The sequence below is a fragment of the Callorhinchus milii genome, unplaced genomic scaffold (genome assembly GCF_018977255.1).
Source record: "Callorhinchus milii isolate IMCB2004 unplaced genomic scaffold, IMCB_Cmil_1.0 Scaffold24, whole genome shotgun sequence".
Lineage (NCBI taxonomy): Eukaryota > Metazoa > Chordata > Chondrichthyes > Chimaeriformes > Callorhinchidae > Callorhinchus > Callorhinchus milii.
Genome location: NW_024704765.1, coordinates 3228753 through 3251953, shown reverse-complemented (window position 1 = coordinate 3251953; position 23201 = coordinate 3228753). Strand labels below are relative to the sequence as shown.

The window sequence follows — 23201 nt, the reverse complement described above, 5'->3', positions numbered from 1 at the left end:
GCATCTAAAGTGGTTGGGGCAAGAACCAAGCTTGTGGCCACATGTTGCCAGGGCCAGCGGTAAAGGCAGATTTGCACAACTCCTCCTCCAACACCACCACCGCCAACAACAAAAGCACCATTGCCACTAATCAATCTTACACTTTATTCAAAAGGTTTACGAGAGTAATCCTTGTATTTCTAGGGCAAGTCCTGTGTCTCAGTGGTGAGAGCGCTCGCCTCGCAAGCAAGAGCCCCGGGTTCGATTCCCGGCAGGACGAAACACTGGCCAACTTTCCTTACTCCGCACGCCTGTATTTACCTAGCAGTAAGTAGGAACCCGGTGGTCGATTGGTGCATCGCTTTTCTGGAGGTAATAATACCTCCAAAAAATAATAATAATAACAATAATAATTTGGTCATTTAATCCACGACTGTTTGCAGGACACTCCTATGTGCTGCTGTGTTTTGCCCACAAAATATTCACGTTGCAGTATATTCTGTGAAGCGCTTTGAGGCACGTCGAAGGCGTGATGAGGCGCTATATCAAATGGATAGCAAGGATTATTATTATTTGATACACTCTGCCTTTTTACGTCATTGAGATGTTTCAAAGCGCTTCTCAGGATGCTAATGTGGAGTGGAGTGACTGTACTTGTAGCCAAATTTTTATCTGGAAGATTGACAGCCGCGGAAACCTCGTTCACTTTTCCTATAGTGCCAAGGTGTGTCCAGTTGAGGATGGACTTTATCATCTCAAAAACAACAAAATTACATTTGTATAGCACCTTTCATCCAAAGGATGGACCTCAGGCAGACTGTGAAGTGGATTTTGATGGTAGGATATAGAGTATGAATGACACACGAGGGCAGTCAGGAAATGACCTCCCTCAACATTCACGAGTCCAGGTAAATCCTTGGTCGTGTGTTTTCATCTTTTGTTTGATTCATACTTATTGCCACGAATCAAAAAATATTTATTATCAAAACATTTATTTAGTTGGTCGAAAATAAAGGTTGGCCACCACTGCCATGATTTCCATTTCCTGTGATTGTTGCTGCGTGTGTGTGCGCAAGTGCTGGCCCAGAACACGATGAGCGTTGCCAGTGACTCAATGGCCAGTGTTCAGGCGCCTGCTAACACTTGATTCTTAGATTTGCATGAAAGATTGGACAAAGTCCCAGAGTGCTGCCAACGGCCGTGGAGTGGAAGCTAGCAGGAGTATTTGCATTCAATAGAGAAGTGAGGCATGAAATCGAGAAGATAGGGCAATGAGCTCGGCTGAATTAGGAACACAGATTTGTGTTCTCTTCAGAAAGTCTGTGTCACTGTAACCCGTTTCTTTAAACCTCCCTTTTTTTTAATAATGCCATTTCCAGCTCTCTCCTCAGATCATTTAATGTTTTAACATGTTTACCCAATTCCCCGTTGAATAATTCTTTGAATCCAATCTCAATAGCCACTTGTGCTTATGAATTGCAAACCTGACAACCCTCTTACAAGTACAAACTCCTTCTAACCACTCCCTAATTGTTCTGCTTAATAAACTGAGACAAAGCCCTCTTGCCACTCATTCAGTACTAAACGCCCTGCCATATCACCTCTTAATCTCCTCTGTTCCAATGGAGAAAGCCCAAATTTAGCCAGCTTTACTTCCAAATATGTTCCACATATATATTCTCATACTCATTATCATCTCAGTGTACTTGCTTTGCATCCTCTCTGTCTCGGCTATCTTTCCTATAATGGGGAGCTAATGGATCTAGGCTGAGACTCCATTGCAGTGCTTGGAGAGCGCTGAGATGTCAGAAGTGCCTTCCTTTCAATGATGTTAAACTGCGATTCTATCTGCTTGGTCACGTGGCATTATTTGAAAAGACAAGGGAGTTTCTGGCCATCCATCACTCAGATAAAATTGGTCAATCACTTCATGACTGTTTGTCGGGCATCGCTGTGCAAAAATTGACGGCTGCATTTGTCTACAAAATACACAGTCGTAGAATTATACAATCATAGAATTATACAGCACAGAAGGAGGCCATTTGGCCCATCGTGTCTGTGCCGGCTCTTTGAAAAGAGCTATCTAATCAATCCCACTCCCACCTTCTCTCCCCATAGCCCTGCAAACTTGTCCTCCCCAAATAATTATCTACTGCCACACGCCTAATAATAATAATAATAATCCCCCCCCCCAAAAAAAACAATAATAAATTGGTCATTTTCAATCTACGACTGTTTGTGGGACATTGCTGTGCGCAATTGGCTGCCGCGTTCGCCCACAAATATACAGTCAATTCACTTTACAGTGTGTTCTGTGAAGCGCTTTGGGACGTCCTCCTGACGTGAAAAGCGCTATATCAAATGCAAGGATTATTATTATTATTACTGCTCTCTTAACAGTTGTTAACGAATCGGCTTCCCCAGCCTTTCAGGCAATGCATTCCAGATCCCAACAACTCGCTGTGTGAAAAAATTTCTTACCTCCTCTCTGTTTCTTTTAACAACTATTTTAAATCGGTGTCCTTGGGTTACTGACCCACCCGCCAGTGGGAAAAGTTTCTCCTTGTTCACCCTATCAAATCCCCTCATCATTTTGAAAACTTGTATTAAGTCTCCTCTTAAACTTCTCTGCTCCAAGGAGAATAATCCCAACTTCTCTACCTCTCCTGATAACTGAAGTCCCTGATTCCTGGTACGCTATATCAAATGCAAGGATTATTATTATTATGGTACCATCCTGGTAAATCTCCTTTGCGCCCTCTCCAATGCCTTGACATCTTTCCTAAAGTGTGGGGCCCAGAACTGAACGCAGTCTCGAGCTGAGGCCTAACCAGTGTTTTATAAAGGTTCATCATAACAAACAGACCCTACACTTTACAGTAAATCATGTGAAGTAATTTGAGATGTCCTCCCGATGTAAAAGGCGCTATATCAAATGAAAAGATTATTATTATGAACCTTAAACTGGAACTCACTTTTACTGCAGTAATGTTAAGAGAAGATATGTGAGTTTCACAGCAGACTGACTGGTGAAACGGTTAAAGTTAATTCTTCCAGACTTTACAAAAAGCTTAAAGCTTGGGGTTGGTTGGGGGTTGTCGGGTTGAAGGGCAGATTAGATATCTCACGATCCACAACTGTAAAGAAAAGGAACAAACTGGAAGGTTTTGTGGGGGTACAAGATGAAAGTGGGAAAAAGTCCCTTTGCCAAAGTGACTTAATAGGACAAGAATTTATGTGGGTGGAAAACTACTGATTTTGAAAGCCTCAGGCTAAGGTTTTTCTTTTGAGCGTGGTGTCGCCCTTTGTGTGTGGAACCGCAGAGCTCATGTTAAATCAGTCTTTAAATGTAGGCCTTGTGGAGAAGTATTTTAAATACTTAATAGAACTGCACTAGATCAATGCCCTGGAGACCGATGTCTCTATCACCCTTTGTACTCACTTTACACCATACTTCATTCCGTCCGCACTCAAGTGATTGAGTGTCCTTGTTCATTATAAGATTGAAGTGCTGCCTGTTAAATACATTCCTGTTCCTTTTTTTTCTTTTGCTATCAAAGTGAAGTAGTTCATTAAGATCTTCCAAGGGATGAAGGGCAGCGTCGGGCTGGTTTTGTAGTGCAGGGACCAAGCGATCCAGCCCTTCCCCTCCAAACATTCCAGTTTAACTGCATTGTCCACGTTTACGTTTTGCATCAATGTGAGGTTTGTGTCTTCAATCCTAGGTTTCCTTGTAGACTTTTAAATTGTGACTATTAGTCACTGAATTCTACATGGCCATTTTGTGGTGTGATGTCTTGACATCTGTGAAAGACACTAATACAAATGCAATTTGTTGCTGTTGGATCGAGACAGTTCAAACACATTTTACTTCTGCTGGCAGTAGACGGAGGAAATTTGTGTTTCTTTGAATGGGATGTTTGGTTTAGACGCATATCTGCTGAATTTGACATCCTTTTAGAAAAGCTAAACAAACCACATTTGAACTTTTGAATTACCTGTGTCACATGAATCAGTCTCAGGAGGAAGGACGTAAACTTGGGAGATTTTTCCACCTACCAGTTTGTTCTACCACTGTTGTAGTTTGGAAACTCTTCAAGGCTGAGCTGAGGCAGACTGCCTGTGTCCAAATTGGGATTGATGTCGCCCATATAATATACAGTCAATTTACTTTACAGTAAATCCTGTCAAGCGCTTTGGGACGTCTCAATGGCATGATAAGGCGCTGTATCAAATGGGAGGATTATTATTGTTATACATGTGTTCTTCTCGACATCAAGCATGGATGGGTGTGCATCTGCATGATCTGGATTCAAATCCAGATCCCAGTGATGAAAGCACAGTTACAAACAAACTCATTACTCCCTAACAGGATATTATTCTGAACGCAACTCAGGAGTTGCATGTGTTATCATTGCCCCAGTCTGATGGGTTAATAATAATAATAATCCTTGCATTTGATATAGTGCTTTTTCACGTCTCTCTGTAGTAGTATTACTAGACCAGACTATGACCCATTTAAGGGATTTTATTTAGTCCTGATATGACTATATACACAAGTGAAACTTAATATAGTAGTTATATTAGAAATACAGGACCACACAAATAATAAATAATAAATACTTGTTGGTCCTGGGAACTGGTCCCGAGATACTGAATGTTCTTGTCAGCCAATAATCCAATTCAATTTACTGTTGGGTTCTTCAAACTTTTATAGCCCACTTGCTTAAATTTAACAATATATAATATAATAATCCTTGCATTTGATACAGCGCCTTATCACGTCTTCGAGACGTCTCAAAGCGCTTCACAGGATATATGTAAAGTATACTGACTGTATATTTTGTGGGCGAAACAATCTTAAACTTAAATACCTAAACTTGTTGGCCATTGTCCCAGCGTGGGACGTTAATAGCACTATCCTGGTCTTAGACTGTTATTGCAATCAGTGTCTCCAGGCATTTCCTGTTTCCCTTTGTTTCAAGAAGAAATGTTCTCAGACCGGCAATGTCCTAATGGTGTCTTTCAATCAAAATGTCTGCACTAAGGTGATTTGTTGATTAGCTTAGCCCATAGTCCTTCTTTCATGACCGCATTAACTCATTCATTTATAATTACATTAATCCTTGCATGTGACCACAGCGCCCACCATGTCCTCCAGAAGTCTCAAAGCGCCTCACAAAATACATGCAAAGTGAGCCAACCACTTATCCCGCAGCCAAAACATTTACATCCCAACAAATCTCAGGTGACGGGGTGGTTTTTGAACCGTTTGAAAACTTTCAGATGACCTAGTTTAAAGAAGGTTCGGTAAAATGCCCTGCCCTGCTTTCAATGACCCTGAATTGGCATAAATTCCCAAATATCCACCACTTGTGTTGAAAACCACGGAACATTTCCTGATCGCAGTGCCAGCTACCATGGTAACCTGAGGGAATCGGATAAACAGCCTGTTTGCAAAGCAGTGGTTGAAGGTTACTGGAGTAAAGGAGGTACTGGGTTTATGAGCAACCACAAAGGCTGGGGTTAAACTATGGGCACAAAGGTGAGCAATTGCAGCAATGTCAGAGTTGTGTGAAAATAGTGGATAAAGGTGATAAGCTGGTGCCTGGCGTTGGGTGACTTGCCCAGAGCAGATCAGTCATCATTTCCCTGTTTGGCCCAAATGCTCTTTTTAACCCACTGAAGGTCGTATTCAACACTTGTCTCAAATGCTTTCTCCTAGAGCCGTTTACTTAGCCTGCGAGAGAGATCGGGTTGAGCTGTTTACACACCAGAAATGGCAGAGGAACTCGGACAGTGACAAGGCTGCAGGTTGATTAGGTGCACTGAGCCGACAGAAAGCAGCAGCTCTACCATAGAGCGGTAATCCACATCACAGACACCAGCACAGCTTTTCAACCATTGAGATCTAATTGCAGTACGGAACTCGGTATGAAAACCTAACTCCAAACGCTTCCGATACAGCTCACATTGCCTACTTCACACTGCTCTGGTCTTGAAGCAGTCACAATAGTATAAATAGCCTTGCTGTATCAATTGCATTACACTATAATAATAATCCTCGCATTTGATATAGAGCTTTATCACATCTTCGAGACGTCTCAAAGCACTTCACAGAATATACTGTAAAGAGAATTGACTGTATATTGCACATTAGCAGTGTCCCACAAACAGTCGTGGTTTGAAGGGACCAATTTATTATTTTTTTTGAAGGAATTATTATCCCCGGTAAAGTGATCCGCTAATTGACTGACAACTGGGTTCCTACTTACTGCTAGGTCAGTATGAAGGCAAAAAGTAGAGTGAGACGTATCTCGGGTACACAGTGCTCCAGCACTCGAGAAACACTGAACAGAAGCGACTTCGCTGGAAGTTAAACTACAATTAATCACATTTGTACCACCAAAAAACATGCGTGATGTCTCACAATGTCCACTGAGCAGCACTGTCACCGCTGTGTTAGAAGTTCAGATCCCACGTACTTTTCGCCTGCAAAATACAGTCAATTCACTTCACAACAACAACACAATTACATGTGCAAAGCGCCTTTCACATCGGGAGGACACCCCAAAGTGCTGGACAGTTAGTGTTTCGGATCCGAGCTGGGGTTGGGATTGGGGAGGGTGAGGGCCAGGGGGGAAGGAGGGCTTGGAAGGTGAGGACCAGGATCTTGAACTGTATCCTCTGTGTGATGGGAAGCCAGTGGAGTCGGGCGAGGATGGGGTCACGGAGCCTGGTGCGGGAGAGGACAGGGGCTGCAGAGTTCTGGATGATCTGCTGCCTGTGGAGGGAGGAGTTGGGGAGGCCGACAAGCGGTGAGTTTGCATAGTCAAGCATGGATGTAATGAGGGTCTCGGTGGCCTGCGGTGTGAGACATTGATGGAGCCGGGCGTCGCTGTGGAGGTGGGGGAAGGCAGAGCAGGTCATGGCGCAGATGTGGGGTAGAAAGGATAGTTGAGGATCAAACAAGATGCCAAGCTTCCGGACTGGCTTAGTAAGGTAGAGTATGCATCTTTTAAACGCTTTGAGACATCTCAACGGCGCGATAAAGCATTATATCAAATGCAAAGTATTATATTATCATTATAATACTGATTGTCTTCAGAAACATCAAATTCTTCAACCTAAAAAGGATGTATCACAACTTGTGCTTGAAATGGTCCCAGTACTTTGTGGCTGCATCGACTGAATCATTCAAAAGACAGTTGGATCAGCAGCTCAGTAAAAAAACATTAAGGAATATGGGAAAGAGTTTGAAAATGAGTCCATACAAAAAGAGTGACTTCTATGTTTCTGGGAATAAGACGCCACCCTGGTGAAGGGCGCTATATAAATGCAAGTTGTTTTTGTTGAATAGATTGTATGATTGATGGGGAAATAAATGACAAAAAGGGCTGAAAAGCTCCAGGATATTTCATCATGACTACATCAGGGCCAGTGAAAGGGTTTGGGGGCATGACCAGTAAATCTGGCCATCCTCAGTACCGTTGCCCCTGGGATAGGATTCCAAAATTCCCAACGCTGCCCCCACAATTCTCACTCCGAGCTGGTGGACACGTGCAGGATTTCTCTCCTGTCAAGAAGGCCAGTGCTTGTCAGCTGTAACTGACGCACACTGTGGCTGTTACAGAATTGCAACGCAAAGATATTTATGGATTTAGGATTACGTTCCGTAACTTCATTACTACAGGAGATTAATGCTCTCGATCACAGCAATTATTTTTCTCCTTCTCCTCCATTCCTCTTCTTTGTAAGAGCGAGCGCTGCAGGCTCCCGTTTCCTCTTCATGTTCGACAACGATTGGATACAGAATGTGTGGTGCTGAGTTTGGAGAGAAGCCCAAATCATTTCACATGAAAAAATTGCTGGTCTTGTAACGCGCTTGGGAGGCAGTGCGTTGCTCTCTTGGAGTTGGCACCAGACAATATGTGGGTACAGGTTGTGACTAGCTTTTCTTGAGAGTGCTAGCCCATACGTGGAGTCTGAAAATAAATTTGGGGCAAGTTTCGTTACTCCACACGCTTCTGTTTACCTAGCAGTAAGCAGGAACCCAGTTGTTAGTTGATTGGCGGATTGCTTTTTCGGGGGTAATAACCCCTTCAAACAAAAATAATAATAATAATTTGGTCACTCAATCCACGCTGACGTGGGACGCTGCTGTGCGCAATTGGCTGCCGCATTTCGCCCACGAAACAATACAGTCAATTCACTTTACAGTATATTCCGTGAAGCGCTTCGAGACGTCTCGAAGTTGCAGTGTGTCAAATGCAAAGATTGTTGTTCTTATTATGATTAACCACTTCTAAATTAATGTTGCCTTTTAACAGGAAAAATATGTTATAATAAAAATATAATAATGTTCAAGCTGCTCTCCTGAATCATCTTAATAGCACAGGACCAGTAGTGGGCCATCACGATGGCTCCATCAGGGCCTTTCTCAATAGCCTTATTACCTCCTTACCATATTATGTCCCTCTCACACACCTCAATCTACCACCTGCCTCTCGGAGGCTTCTGGAGTTGTGTGTTGTTCCAGTTCCTCACAACCCTTTGAATGAGGGGATGTTTTCTGATCTCACTTTAACCCAATAACTATAATAATAATACTACTACTCTTTGCATTTGATAGTGACTCAGAACACAAGTGAATTAATATTGAAGAACTAGTGTTATCTCATTGACCTTGTAAAAGTCACCAGCTTTAAATCCCTGTGGTGACAGATGCTTTAATTGGTGTTTGTAGCCTGGTGTCATATTCAAGCGTGTTATTACGTGTGTTATTATGAGCAGTTACTGAACACAGTGGCTTTGTGAAACTCACGTTAGTGTTCTGCCCAGCTATCTGCAAGGTTTTGAAACATTTTGAAGACTGGGCAGTACTTAAGCGAGAGATAGAGAGGCGAGAGAGAGAGACAAATTCGAGTTAAGCATTTTGAAAATACTTCCCACTTTGGAACCCTGTTTCTGATCGCTTTCGGAGAAGGGGGGGGGGGGCGCTATATAAATACACGTTGTTGTTGTTGATCGGCGATGCTCCTCAGTTAACTATCTGTTGAGTCGCTAAGTTTGAAATCCACACCTTTTCAAGAGCTAATCTTCTAAACTACAGGGGCACTTTTACATGTGAGGAACAGATGAATCCCTCTACTACTGCGGAACAAAAACTGAATTAAAAATGATTTTGGCCAGCCTTATTCTAGGGTAATCCTGCTTATAACGTGATGATTTGTATCCACAAAATTAGAAGCTGTGCCATCTGGTTTAGTGGAAAAAAAGTCCTGGCAACCGCTCCCAAGAGCATTTTGTGGAGACTTGCAGCTCAGTGGTTAGAGCACTCGCCTCCAAGCGAGAGGACCTGGGTTCAATTCCCAGCAGGGCAAGATGTTGGCCAGGTTTCCTTACTCCACACGCCTCTGTTTACCAGCAGTAAATAGGAATCAGGTTGTTAGTTGATTGGCGGATCGCTTTTCCGGGGGTAATAATTCCTTCAAAAAAAATTAATAATAATAAATTAGTCACTCAATCCACGACTGTTTGTCCCACAGACTGTTTGCTGCTGTGCATAATTGGCTGTCGGGTTTCGCCCACAAAATATACAGTCAATTCACTTCACAGAAGCGCTTTGAGACGTCTCAACAACGTGATAAAGTGCTGTATCAAATGCAAAGATTATTATAAGCAAACTGGTGCTCTATGAGGCTGGGGGGAAGGAGGAGGAAAGGCAGAGGGATTGATGTATGCCATAGTTTCAACGTGTAGTGGCTGAAAGCACAGCGGCTGATAGAGTAGTTTATTGCCATGACTGTGGATGGTGTGAGTGGGAGGAACAGATATTTTTCAGGTTTCACTGTGAGGAGGGTGGCGAGGTCCTTGTGCTTTATGGACATAAAGTCTGTGCTTTCATGGTTCTTTGATGTTGATCTGCATGCAGCACTGTGTACACTGTACGTACTCGGGGGGGGTTTAACACAGTGTCCCCGTTGGGATTGACGCTTATCTCTCATGAACTAATCTCAAAGGCTAACCAGCTGATTCAGCCTAAAGCCAGCATGGCTAACAGATCCAAGATTGCGGGTCAGGACTGGGGTGAATGTGGGATTGATATTTCATGCATATGTGTAAAAAAAACCTTGGCTAGTAGGAGCAGATGAAAGCTTGGCTCGATTAGCTGAGATTTATAAAGGAGCTAATCGAGTAATTTGGCCAAACTTCAGACATGTAAAAACTGCATCTGGATCTATATGGTCTAAGGGCTGTTATTTCATGTTGCATGTGTATTGTTTTTGTGGTGTGGTTTTGCTGACCCCCTACTCAAGCTTGGGCCTATTGGCAGCATATTATCTCTTAAGAGGAAAATGGACGAATATTTTAAAAAGCACATTATTAAAAGGATTTGAGAAGAAGGCCAGAGCATAGATAGCTCTCGCAGAGAGCTGGCGATGGTCACAATGGGCAGATTGACCTCCAGGACATACTGCTCAATTATTAGTATGCGGGAATCTCTAACTCCAGAGCTTTGTCAGTGCTGAGGATCAGATGCATTGGTTTCGTGAATACCCGGGATAAGGATCCCACTTACTTGCTAGAATAAAGTATTACTCAGCGGGCTAAGGCCGGCTTCACCACCTCGCTCGGCCCACCATTGGCGGGCGGGCCTTCTGCCACTCTGCCCCCATCCATTAGAACTCCATCCCGCAGTCCCTCTGCCTCGCCCCCTCCCTTGCCTCCTCCAAGACCCGTTTCAAGACCCTCTTCTTCGACTGTGCCTACGGTCACCCTCCTTCCCCCCCCGCCCTCCACCTTCCACGATCCCGACCCCTCAGCTCGGGTCCGAAACACTGATTGTCAAGCGCCTTGGGACATCTCCCGACGTGAAAGGCGCTTTACACATGTAATTTTGTTGCTGTTGAACTTTTTTTGTGATTGGGTCACAGACTTGAATGGTGTGTACACATCCCCTGCTCACTTCATTCACAAGTGGAGTCCTGTAGCTCAGTGGTTAGAACACTTGCCAGACAAGCGAGAGGCCCTGGGTGTGATTCCCGGTCAGGGCGAAACCTTAGGCAAGTTTCCTTACTCCACACACCTCTGTTTACCAGCAGTAAGTAGGAACCTGGTCGTTAGTCGATTGGCGGATCGCTTTTCTAGAGAAAATAATCCCTTCAAAAAAAGTAAAAAAATAATAATTTGGTCACTCAATCCACGACAGTGTGTGGGACGCTGCGGTGCTCTATTGGCTGCCGCATTTGACTACAAAATATACGGTCAATTCATTTTACAGTATATTCTGTGAAGCGTTTTGAGATGTCTCATCGAGGTGATAAGGCACTGTATCAAATGCAAGGATATTATTAACAGAAGTGGGTGTAAGCTGCACAGCAATATGTGGATCTTCTCATTGACAGGGAATTTCAGGTGTTCAGTTTGAGATCAAAGACTTTCTTTTGAAGTCCAAATCCTGTCCGTACTAGATAATTATTTGGGGAGGACAAGTTTGCATGGCTATGGGGAGAGAGCGGGGGAGTGGGGTTAAATTAGATAGCTCTTTTCAAAGAGCTGCCACAGACACGATGGGCCGAATGGCCTCCTTCTGTGCTGTATAATTCTATGATTCTATGATCTTGGGAGCAGTTCATCTTCATGACTCACAGTTCCTTCCTCCTTCCCTTCCTCCCCCACCTGGTGTCTGCAGTGTCTCTCTTTACTGTGAAGAATCACAGGTATTTTACCGTCCTTTTTACCAGTCTGTAACGCAATATATTTTTGGTTACTTCGCTTTAGTTATAATAAAGAATCATAATCCTTGCACTTGATATAGCGCCTTATCACGTCGTTCAGACGTCTCAAAGAGCTTCACATAATATACTGTAAAGTGTAGTGACTATCTATTTTGTGGACGAAACATGGCAGCCAATCGTGCATAGCAGTGTCCCACAAACAGTTGTGGATTGAGTGACCAAATCTTTTTAGTTCTGTGTAAGTTTTGCAAAGAACTAATCCACCAATAGCAGCAGTTTAGCATCAGGACTGGCTTTATGTGTTGTCTGAGACTGTAAATGGAACCAACTGTTTACAGCTGCTTACAGCCCACTTTTCCATCGCTATCGGGAGTGAAGTACAATGTTATGATGTGTGTGAGGAGTCAGAACAAAGTCCGCTGTCAGGCTGGCACACACTTAACAGGGGAACCAGGTGACTGAAATCCACACTCACATCGTACGTGGGGCCTCTAGGTATACAGAGGATTAGAGATTACTTCTGTAGCATGTCCTCCCTTCCCCCCTTCTCCCATCTCACCCAACCACACCATAGAACGTCAGATACCAATCATTACTAGATTCCGAATAAGTAGGTTAAGTCTGCTTCCTATCAGTGTGTTAAAGGCCATATCTTTTCTGGAATGCCCATGGAATGTATTTTTCACTACCGTGCTGCTATTATGTGCTAATCTTTTCACACAATGTATTTGCCCAGGTCACAGAAAGGTTGGCGTTCTCTAACTTTGTCCCCAGCCGTGCAAATGCAGCACAGCTCGCACAGCGATGGGGCTGTAAGTCAGCGACTGGTGTGTAAGAGGATCACTTTGAAGAGGGACATGGCTTCCCATATGCTTTGCTAAGCCGTAAACTGAGACTCAACTGCATCTGGATTCCTTCCTTTTCTAATCTTATTTCACTGGTATCCGAAGTCACTCAATGTGTCTGGGGTTAGGTGACAGTGTGAGAAATTTCGGTGCAGCAGGAAGCAGTCCTACAGGTTGTAGGATTTATATGGCAATGCTCTGGTTCTGACATTTTACAATCCATTAACATGCCATTCCCTAACGTACATTTTAACCTGATTTCTCCTGGGTTTGAGGACTTGGAGAATTTTTGTGTGACTGTAGATTTTTATTTTATTGCGGGATATGTGTGGGAGTACACTATCTTGGTATGGTTGCTGGATTCACAGGGATACTAGAGTAGTTTATTGCCGTGACGATGGATGTGTGGCAGCTTTTAACATTATTTGTGGAGTCCTGGCGATCAGTGGTTAGAGCACTCGCCTTGCGAGCGAGAGGACCTGGGTTTGATTCGTGGGCAGAGCAAAACTTTAGGCAAGTTTCCTTACGTCACACACCTCTGTTGATCTAGCAGTCAGCAGGAACCTGGTATTAGTCAATTGATGGATCGCTTTTCAGAAGGTAATAATCCCTTCAGAAAAATAATAATAATAATTTGGTTACTCAATCCACAACTGTTTGTGGAATGCTGCCGTGTGCAATTAGTTGCTGTGTTTCCCATTGCTCTGCTCTTGCTTTCAGCTGAGGAACCTGAACGTCATTACAACTGAATCGAGGGTTTATTGAGAATGGCCGCCGGGATAGTCTCACCCTCAGATGTAACAAATCCACAGTGAACACGGACAGAGTGTGACCTTTTCACAGGAATGTTGCCCGGATCTGTTTTTTGTCAGTAGACTGATCAGCTTTGCTTACGGGTTGTGTCAGCTTTTGACCGCAGTTGAAATGGGAGAAGGGGTTTTGATTCAAAAACCCAAGTCGTCGGGAACACTCAGCAGCAGGTCAGGCAGCATCTATGGAGAAAGATTGCCAGTAGTTTTTGCTCCTAAAAACGATGGGTTTCCATGTGTAAGCCATATATACCACTGAGCAAAAAACTCTCTCCCTCTCCACCCGCCCTCATCGCCTGCTTTTGGAGACGAAAGCTGAGTTTGAATTCCTGAGCAGATGCTGCTGGAAAGATCTGAACTATCTCGGGTCTCCTGTTACTCCCGGCTGACGCTCGTATTTCTCACCTGAAGACGGACTCCTGGGGTGGGGCAAGTTCAGCTTCTTAATGAGAAATTCATAACCTTCGAACTCACCAGCAATCATTCCAACAGCTGTCTGTCTTCATGATAAGTGGGCCTGATAACTGGAAGTCCCGTATTGGGTGCCGATTTGGGACACGGAGAGGAGAGCCTGACCTGTGCGGAAAACCCCTCACTATCTCACAGTCTCCAGGTCCCAGCTACTGGAACACACACAAGCACAGGCTCTATTTGCCAGTTCTGGAGTGTAAATCTCTTTCTCAGGAAGTAAGGAAGTAAGGAAGGAAGGAAGGAAGGAAGGGCGGGAGGGAGGGAGGAAGGGAGGGAGGGAGAATGAGAGGCACACTGAGAGCTTGTGTGAATCTGGATTGGTCAGTGAAGGGGTTAAGCACCACTGCTTGTAGAATTCAGTCGCCGCCCGAGGGCATGTTCTAGTAAGGCAAACACAGTAGTACATCCTTGTGTTAGGGGAAACCATATAAGTAGAACATAAACCTCGTTTAAAAGAGGGGGAAATAGATTAATTCACAAGAAGGTGAGAGGAATTTGGAGCATTGCTTTGTGCCAACTGCTTGCTGTAGCCTGTGGTGTCCTACAGCAACCAGGAGATGTCTGAGGGCCCAAAACCAAACTATAAATACCTTTCCACCTTGGAACATTGCCAGACGTTCCCTAATCTTTGCAAAATCAGACGTCAAAGAGCACACTGCTCGTGACCGTCAATGCTGTAAATACGTATTACTGGCCAAACTCTTCTAGTGTCGCTCAAATTGGGATTGACTAGGTTGGCAGTCTACATCAACAACAGTTTGCATATATATATATATAGCGCTCCTCACGTGGCGTAGCGTAATATTTTTGCTCTTTTCTATTGGCCCAGGTCTTCACCTCCGCTGTCCACATACATTATAAGTTTCAGCAGCGTTCAGTCAGACAGCGACCAGGTTGGGATCCTGACTTTTTTTCCCCCTCTTCTCCTGGAGCTCTGGTACACTCGGACATCCCAGCCCAGCTAAAAAACAGCAGTTCTGGCATTTGATCTCTAGCACACTCTCAGCTTAGATGGTGGAGAATAAATTGTGCCAAAAGATGTTCAGTCATTATGTTGGCCAAGTGAATCCTGTGAAAGCCATGTTTCTGTGCCTTTGCAACATCAGTGATTTCCAAATTCTATTTTCTCTGCAGTAGCAACAGCCAACAGTCCTTCAACTCCCAATTTCTCAATAAAAAACTGCTGTGTAACTAATTCAACCAACATAAAAACTCTAGCCGTCAAAATGGTAGGACAGTTTTCCTACATGCATCCAGTTAATTTGCCAGGAAAAATCTAGGATTGCTTTATAGACTGAACTGTCCTTCCGACAGGTTTTAAACTAGACATTAGTGGGAATAATTAAGGAATGGAATCTGTTGAGGAATACTGCAGTTGTGACCTGTAGTTTATGGTGTCTTGTCTCTAGGATTAAAAAGTCTTTCTAAAAACAATTTTAGCCTAAAAACAGAATCAAATGACTTGACCGACTGACGACAGAAATGTCCATCCCTCCTTCATAGGACTTGCTGCTGTTACAAGCACCAGAGCAAATCCATTGCTCTTATGTTTTGTCTTCTCATTAACTTCATCAATGGCGTGGCTTGTTCTCCTACCTACACAGCCAAATTGTCCTCTTTCCGTCCGCTAACGTTTCTATTCCACTCTTGAATTTTTTTTCCCTCAGTGTCAGTGGCTTTTGCAGTGTTATTTTGTTGGACAATATTTACATAGGCAGTTCCTCTCAGCGGTTTGAAAGATAATAAAATTGTTCAAGAGTTCTTTCAGGTGGCAGGAGAGGGGTTGTAAAACCGTACTGCTTCCTTGACAATGAACAGGAAAGGTCACAGGGGACGTGTGCTGAATACTGTCTTCAGGTTAACCCTTAAGACCCTTATGACTTTTTTTTATATAAAAACTATTTTTGCTGAAATTTATTTTTTTAACTGGTGACCATTTCTGCTGAGTGGCTTTTTGAATGCATTGTATTTTGCTGCCAATGACATAGCCGGTAGGTTGACAATCATCATGATAATAATAATAATAATACTTGCATTTGACATAGCACTTCATCACGTTGTCTAGATGTCTCAATTCGCTTCACAGGATATACTGCAAAGTGGATGGTGTATTTTGTGGGTGAACATGTCACCATGTGCTTGTCTGTGATGCGAATGGGACTGTAATGTGGAAATGTCTGGTCTTCTCTCTCTCTCTCTCTCTCTCCCCGTTAGGTTCATCTAACAAGGAGCTGGTGAGATCACGTCCAGCCTTTCATTCCAGGACCTGATCCAACCTTAGGTCATTTCTAAACTGTCTTGATAGATTCCGAGGCTGCCATCCATTAACTGCGGTGCTGTTTAAAAACAACTTTGGGGAAAAAAATTCCTTACCAGTTCTGGTCGGGCTGTTGGGAGCTATTACTATATTAGTTCCGCTTCAGGCTGTGTGTTTTATGGCTTTGATGAGTCGTGTTAAAATATGCAGTTGGCTGCTCATCCATATCATGATTTCACAAACTTTACATCAACTGGAATTTATTGGTTGCAAGTCCAAATCCTGCCTCTCGTGTTTTTAATAACTTAAAACCTTCGTCCTTTTAGTGTCTTTACTTGCTGGCGAGTGAAGTGGTTCTGTTTTGAGTTCAAGCCTCAGTTTTTATGCTATGACATTAGAGTCAACTAAAAATTCCATCAGCCAGCTGGCAGTCTGGGCTTGAACCCTGTGTGATCAAATTACTGAACTGTTCATTTTACAGCTTTCCATTGAAATAACTGGAGGCTCGAGTAAGGAGGGTGCAGAGAGCAAATGGTGGGGATTGTACATGTAGGAAAGGACAGACGTGTGGATGGGGTGTATAATTTGGAATGCAATAATATATGGTACTGAGCTACAAGTTCTGAAACTCGGGCCCACAAACACATAATCGTGATCTTTCCAGTGATCGGCAATGCTGTCGGGAGATGGTGCATCAAGTCTGGGTTTGAAATTGGATCAGTTGGGTACAGTAAACATTGGTTTCTTTCCTGTCCCCGCGCACATTATCATCGCACTCGCACACGACTCGTTTGCACACCACACACTGAGATAGTGCACTCACCGTAATCCAACTGATGGTAAAATTACAAATAGTACCATTGTTTAGTGCTGAGCTCAGTACATTTACCTCAGAAACTGCTTATCTGTACGACAACCACAATATATACAGTCAGTTCACTTTACAGTATGTTCTGTAAAGCGCTTTGAGACGTCTCGAAGACGTGATAAGGTGCTATAACAAATGTGAGGATTATTATTATTATTGAAGCCAGACCAGGCGTGTAGGACGTTTGAGGTTTTCCTCACTTCAGTTGACCAGCCATCTCGTCGCAGACTGAGGGTTGTCCTGGTTTGAGCGGCATTTACCTACTTAGCTACCCAGGAGGCCAGCATGTGTTTAGTTGATTCTAAATAAAATTACAACAAAATTAATGGGGATATGATAGGGTATTCCGGAAAGATGAGATCAAATGGGCCGAAGATCCTTCTTTTACTGAACTTCTCTTATTACAATAATAATAATCCTTGCATTTTTACCAAGCGCCTTATCACATCTTCGAGACGTTTCAAAGCGCTTCACAGACTATACTGTAAAGTATTTTGTGGGCGAAACGCAAACTCTTGTGCCAATTCCTTCTGCGGTCAGCCAACAAGTACACAGTCACTGCACTGAACAGTATAATCTGTGAAGCACTTTGTGACATCCTCCTGACGTGAAAGGTAATATACAAGATGCAAGGATATCAGCATCATGTAGATTGCAATATACAGTACAGCAAAGAACTGGTTACCCACAGACAATGATCCAGTCTGTTAGTGGGCTCTGATGTATTGTCAGCAGACTCTCACGGCCTGGGTTTGGTGCCTTGTGTTGCTGCTGCACCACAAACCCACTCCACAGCTCGAGGGCTCCAGATACTGAGGATTCTTTCCCAGGAACAATTGAAATATAATAATAATCTTTGCATTTGATACGGCGCCTTATCACGTCTTCGAGACGTCTCAAAGCGCTGCACAGAATATACTGTAAAGTGAACTGACTATGTATTTTGTGGGCAAAACACGGCAGCCAATTGCGCACAGCAGCGTCCCCACAAACAGTCGTGCATTGAGTGACCACATTTTTTCTAAGAGATTATTACCCCTGGAAAAGCGATCTGCCAATCGGCAAGCAACCGGGCTCCTCCTCACTGCCAGGTAAACAGAGGCGTGTGGAGTAAAGAAACTGCCCTATTGTTTTGTCCCGCCGGGAATCGAACCCAGGTCCTCTCAAGTGCCTTAACCAATAGACTACGTATTCCAGGAGACGAGGAGATTTTACCTGACCCTCCGTTAGTGAGTCTACGGCTTTGAAAATAGAGTGAAGTTTCAGGCCAACAGTCCTTCAGATAAATCAGCCGTTCACCTTGTGGCTTTGTGCAGGATTGTGCTGTGTGCTGGAGTATTTGCCTATTAAAAACAGTCACCGCATTTCACAGCAATCACTAATGCATTTGAAATATTCTGCCTCGCAGAGGACTATACAAAATGCAAGTTGTGTACTGAAGTGGAGAGGTTGAAATACATTTCCAGAAATGTAATTATCTTCACAAAAGGGGGCGGTTTGATTCATTGTGCTGTAGTAATAATAATCTTTTGATGTATTTGATGTAGCGCCTTATTGCATCGGTAGAACATCTCAAGAGTGCTTCACAGAATGTTACCGTGAAGTGTAGTGACTGTGCATTTCTAGACAAAACTAGCTGGTTTTCTAAATCAGCTTTTTTTTAATTAATCCCGCAATGAAGGGACGTGTACTGGAGGCAGCTTTTGTGGTTCCAACTCTTTATCATTGAGGGTTTGTTTCTCACTGCTCTCCCTCACACCCCTTTCCTTGTAAAGCCAAACAAGCCAATTCTAAGCCAACGTCTATTTAAACACCAGTGTGATGGCTGGAGACTTTCCGGCAGCTCAGGAGTATTCCGCCCTCTCTGTGTGAGCATTGTAAAGCGGGCGTCTGTGCTGAATTGTAGTGTGTTCTGCTCACAGTGGCAGATATTAATTGCTGGTTTCTGTGCCAGAAATCTGAAACTAGAAGTTCTGAGCCTGGCTCAGTTGGTAGCGCTCTTACTTCTGAGCCAGAACAGAGGAACAGGAGCAGGCCATCAGCTCCTCAAGCCTGTTCCACCATTCTATAAGATCATGGCTGAACTGTACCTCAACTTCATTTATCGGTCCTTGCTCCATATCCCTTCATACCCTGAGCTAACAAATATCTATCCACCTCAGTCTGGATAATGTTAATTGATCTAGCATCTGTTTCCTCTGGTAGAGAATCCAGAACAAGGGGCATAACCTTAAATTAGAGCCAGGCCATTTAGGAGTGAAATCAGGAGGCAGCTCATATATAATAATAATAATAATCCTTGCATTTGATATAGTGCCTTATCACATCTTCGAGACATTTCAAACCACGTCACAGAATATACTGTCAAGTGGATTCACTGTATATTTTGTGGGTGAAACGCAGCAGTGTCCCACAAACAGTCGTGGATTGAGTGACAAAATTATTTTTGGTTTTTTGAAGGGATTATTACCCCAGAAAAGCGATCCACCAATCGACTAACAACTGGGTTCCTACTTACTGCTCGGTAAACAGAGGTATGTGGAGTAAGGAAACTTGCCCATCATTTCTCCCTGCCCGGGAATCAAACCCAGGTCCTCTCGCTTGCTCTAACCACTAAGCTACAGGACTCCACTCATACTGATGCTCCATTGCCTTATTCTCATCTTATTTTAAACCTAATGAGACTGCCTTAATTGGCAGCAGTTACGAGCAGAGCAAATGGAAATGCTGGGAACGGGAAAAGGATATTAATTTCACAGACACTGTGAAATTTCAGCACAATTCATCACAGTGATACAAGTGGAGCCATTAATAATCCTCTCTGTGTTTGATGGGAGACAGAGCATCTTTTCAAAAGCTAAATGGTGGCAGCAAAATTGAAAGAAAGCTGGAGTTCAAGTGCTAATGTCAAAGCTAACCGGAACAGTCAAAATGAACGTTTGTGCCCAAAACACGCAGTCAATTCACTTTACAGTATATCCTGTGAAACACATTGCGACGTCTCAAAGACACGACAAGGCGCTGTGTCAAATGCAAGGATTATTATTATAGTCAGCTGTGCATTAGAACATAGGAAAGATAGCACACAAAGACTGCCTAAATTTCACTGGATCTAAGTTTTTCTGTGGGAAAGGATGGGCTTATTGTAACCCTGGACGTGATATTAAGCTTATTAACTTCCTGTTCCCTGTTCAGGTGGATAATCAAACAGTAACAAAAATTTACATTTATATATGTCTATATATCACATCTTTGCAATGGGGGAGATCTCAAAGCACTTCACACAGATGATTAGCTGCTGGGGGGAGAGTTGAGGAGAGTGGGGGCAACGGGAAAAAGATGACTAAAGGCGTGGTCAAAACCGATGGGCTTTAATGTTGGGGTTGGGAGGGGTGAGGTGGAGAGACTGCAGGACTGGAGTCTCAGAGATTGGCCGCAGAATGGCTGACAGCTCATCCACAATGGGAGGCAGTTTGGGGAAGGATATGAAGCAGTTTGGTGTTCACTGAGTATCTGGGAAGGCTGAGGGCCAACCAGGGATTTTGAAGGTGAGGGCGAGGATCTTGAATTCGATCCGTTGGGAGATGGAGAGGCACTGGAGCCAAACGAGGACGGTATGGTCAGCTCATTGAGTCTGCTGTGGGAGAGCGACAGGCTGCAGAACTCCAGATGATCTGCAGCTTTGGGTTGGGAGGAGCTGGGGAGTCTGATGAGCAGCTGCCAATGTCACTAGACTGTACAGTAAAACCCTGTGAAACTCTTTGAGATGTTTTGATATGATAGTACAATGATTATTGTTATAATAGGCTTTATAATTAGATGTCGTCAGGGATCAAATGTCAATCCCCGGGAGACTAGAATTGAAGGTTTTTTGACAAGAGCTGAGAAGGTTAAAAGGCAAGATTAGATAATAATAATAATAATAATCCTGGCATTTGATATAGCGCTTTTCATGTCAGGAGGACGTCCCAAAGCGCTTCACAGAACACACTGTAAAGTGAATTGACTGTATATTTGTGGGCGAACGCGGCAGCCAATTGCGCACAGCAATGTCCCACAAACAGTCGTAGATTAAAAATGACCAATTTATTATTGTTTTGTTTTTTTGGAGGGATTATTATTAGGCGTGTGGAGTAAGGAAACTTGCCCAAGGTTTCGCCCTGACCTGCCTATCTACTGACAGATACTATCAGCACATCAGTTCCAGGATGGTCAATCTGTGTGCACCAGTCACTGATGTAGTCTGTGCCTGTCTGTCCCAGGTATGGCCTGCCTGTGCAGATGATTTTGCTTGTTCACGTCTGTTTGTCTTTCTATGAGTCTGTTTGCGCCACAGTCTATTTGTGCAGATCTTTACATGCACGTATGTCCTAAGGATGGGCCTCAGTCTGTGTCTCAGTCCGTCTGTCTCTCCCAGGGATGGGCTTGTCTGGGCTGATGGCAAATCGCCACGATGGTATTACACAGAATATGCAGCATGATACTTCTGATATCCACCTGCCCCATCATCAGAGCTTGCTGCCAGTGAGCTGCCAGTGTGTTAAACAGCTTTGTCTGTTCCAAATCCTCCTCTCTCCACTGACTGAGCAGCTTAGAATAATATTTCGGTTGCTTTTTTTCTTTTAAAACTGCTGCGTCTTTGAATTCTTTGAAATAAAATAGTCAGCAGGCAGGCACTAGTGGGTGAGTGGTCTGATCAGAACACATCAGCCTCGCCTTACTCTCCGTCCTGTTTCACATCTGTTTGCACTTGTTAAATTTATAGTATCAGCAAACTGCAATTAAAGCAGTAATTAAAAGCTACCATAGATATTTTAATAAACGTAGTCAAATTTAGTTCCTTCTCCAGCATTGGTGGCAACTTCATTCAGTTCATAACAGTCTCACCTTTGGGCCAAAAGCTTTAAGTTCGGGCTAGAACTCGCAGTCTTAGGCTGAGACTCCAGTGCAGCACTGGGGGAGCGCTGCGATGTCTGAGGTGCCTTCTTCTCGGTAACACGTTAAACTGTCTTCTTGCTTATCGTGGAGTCCTGTAGCTCAGTGGTTAGAGCACTCGTTTCGCAGACGAGAGGACCTACGTTCGATTCCCGAGCGGGGAGAAACCTTAGGCAAGTATCCTTACTCCACACACACGCCTCTGGTTACCCAGCAGTAGGGAGGAACCCAGTTGTTAGTTGATTGGGGGATGGCTTTCCGGGAGTAATCCCTGAAAACAAATGTGGTCACTCAGTCCATGACTGTTTGCGGGACACTGCTGTGAGGAATTGGCTGCCGTGTGTGGCACAGTCGGGGGGTGGCAGGGGTGTGGCAGGGGATTTGGGATTGTGGCACAGGTCGGGGGGTGGTAGGGGTGTAGCAGTGGCTTTGAGGTTGTGGCACAGGTAGGGGGTGGCAGGGGCGTAGGAGGTGTGGTGGTGGGCATGGAGTTTGTGGCACAGGTGGGGGGTGGCGGGGGCTGTACAACAATATTCAGACAGCACAGATACCTAAATGTTCACTTAGTTATTTTTGAGGCTGTTACATCTTTGATGAGAAACACAAAGCCATGCCGCTAAACACTGAACACTTGGCGGTTGGTTTAAATATCTGTCATAATCTCTCTCTGTGTGTGAGCTGTGGAATCAAGTTCAAACCTGAATTGAGGTTTAAACATGAAGTAACAATCCCTCCAAAAAAAATGTGGTCAGTCACACAATCCACGACTGTTTGTGGAACATTGCTGTGCGCTGTGTTTCATCCACTTGTGGAATGGTATAATGCTAACTTGGTTCTCAGCCACCGTGTGTTCTGTTCTTGTGATGGATGGATGTGAATACAGCTGGCTTGTGACTTTGTTCTGTAATTATCTGTAAACCAGTCGCTTGGTAAAGCAGGAGGAGAGGAAGAAGCTTCGTAGAATATTCCTCACGTTACAAATCCAAGATGGGATTACAGAGTCCATCCTCCCCAGCGTATTTGGCTGAGCTTCCCCTCTGCAACTAGCTTTCATGCTTTGAGAAGTCCTCCCAACGTGCAAGGAACTATATAAATGTAAATTTATTGTATTTACTCTATCCCATTCCCTTGCTCTTTCTCCGTACCTTTTATTATTAGTACAGTAAATTCAGTAAACTCGTCACTCCAAGGGAAAAGCTCAGTGACGTTATCAGGAGTGGTTGAGTTGGGCTTATATATAAATACTTAAAGAAATCCAGCCGGGATATTGACAGGACGATGACCTAAGAGGGAGTG

General features: G+C 43.8%; 1 protein-coding gene across 1 annotated transcript in view; it reads left to right on the top strand.

Moving 5' to 3' along the window:
- hspg2 (heparan sulfate proteoglycan 2) overlaps positions 1-23201 on the top strand; it is a 197386-nt gene that overhangs the window by 26284 nt on the left and 147901 nt on the right. The gene's annotated exons all lie outside the window — the stretch shown is intronic.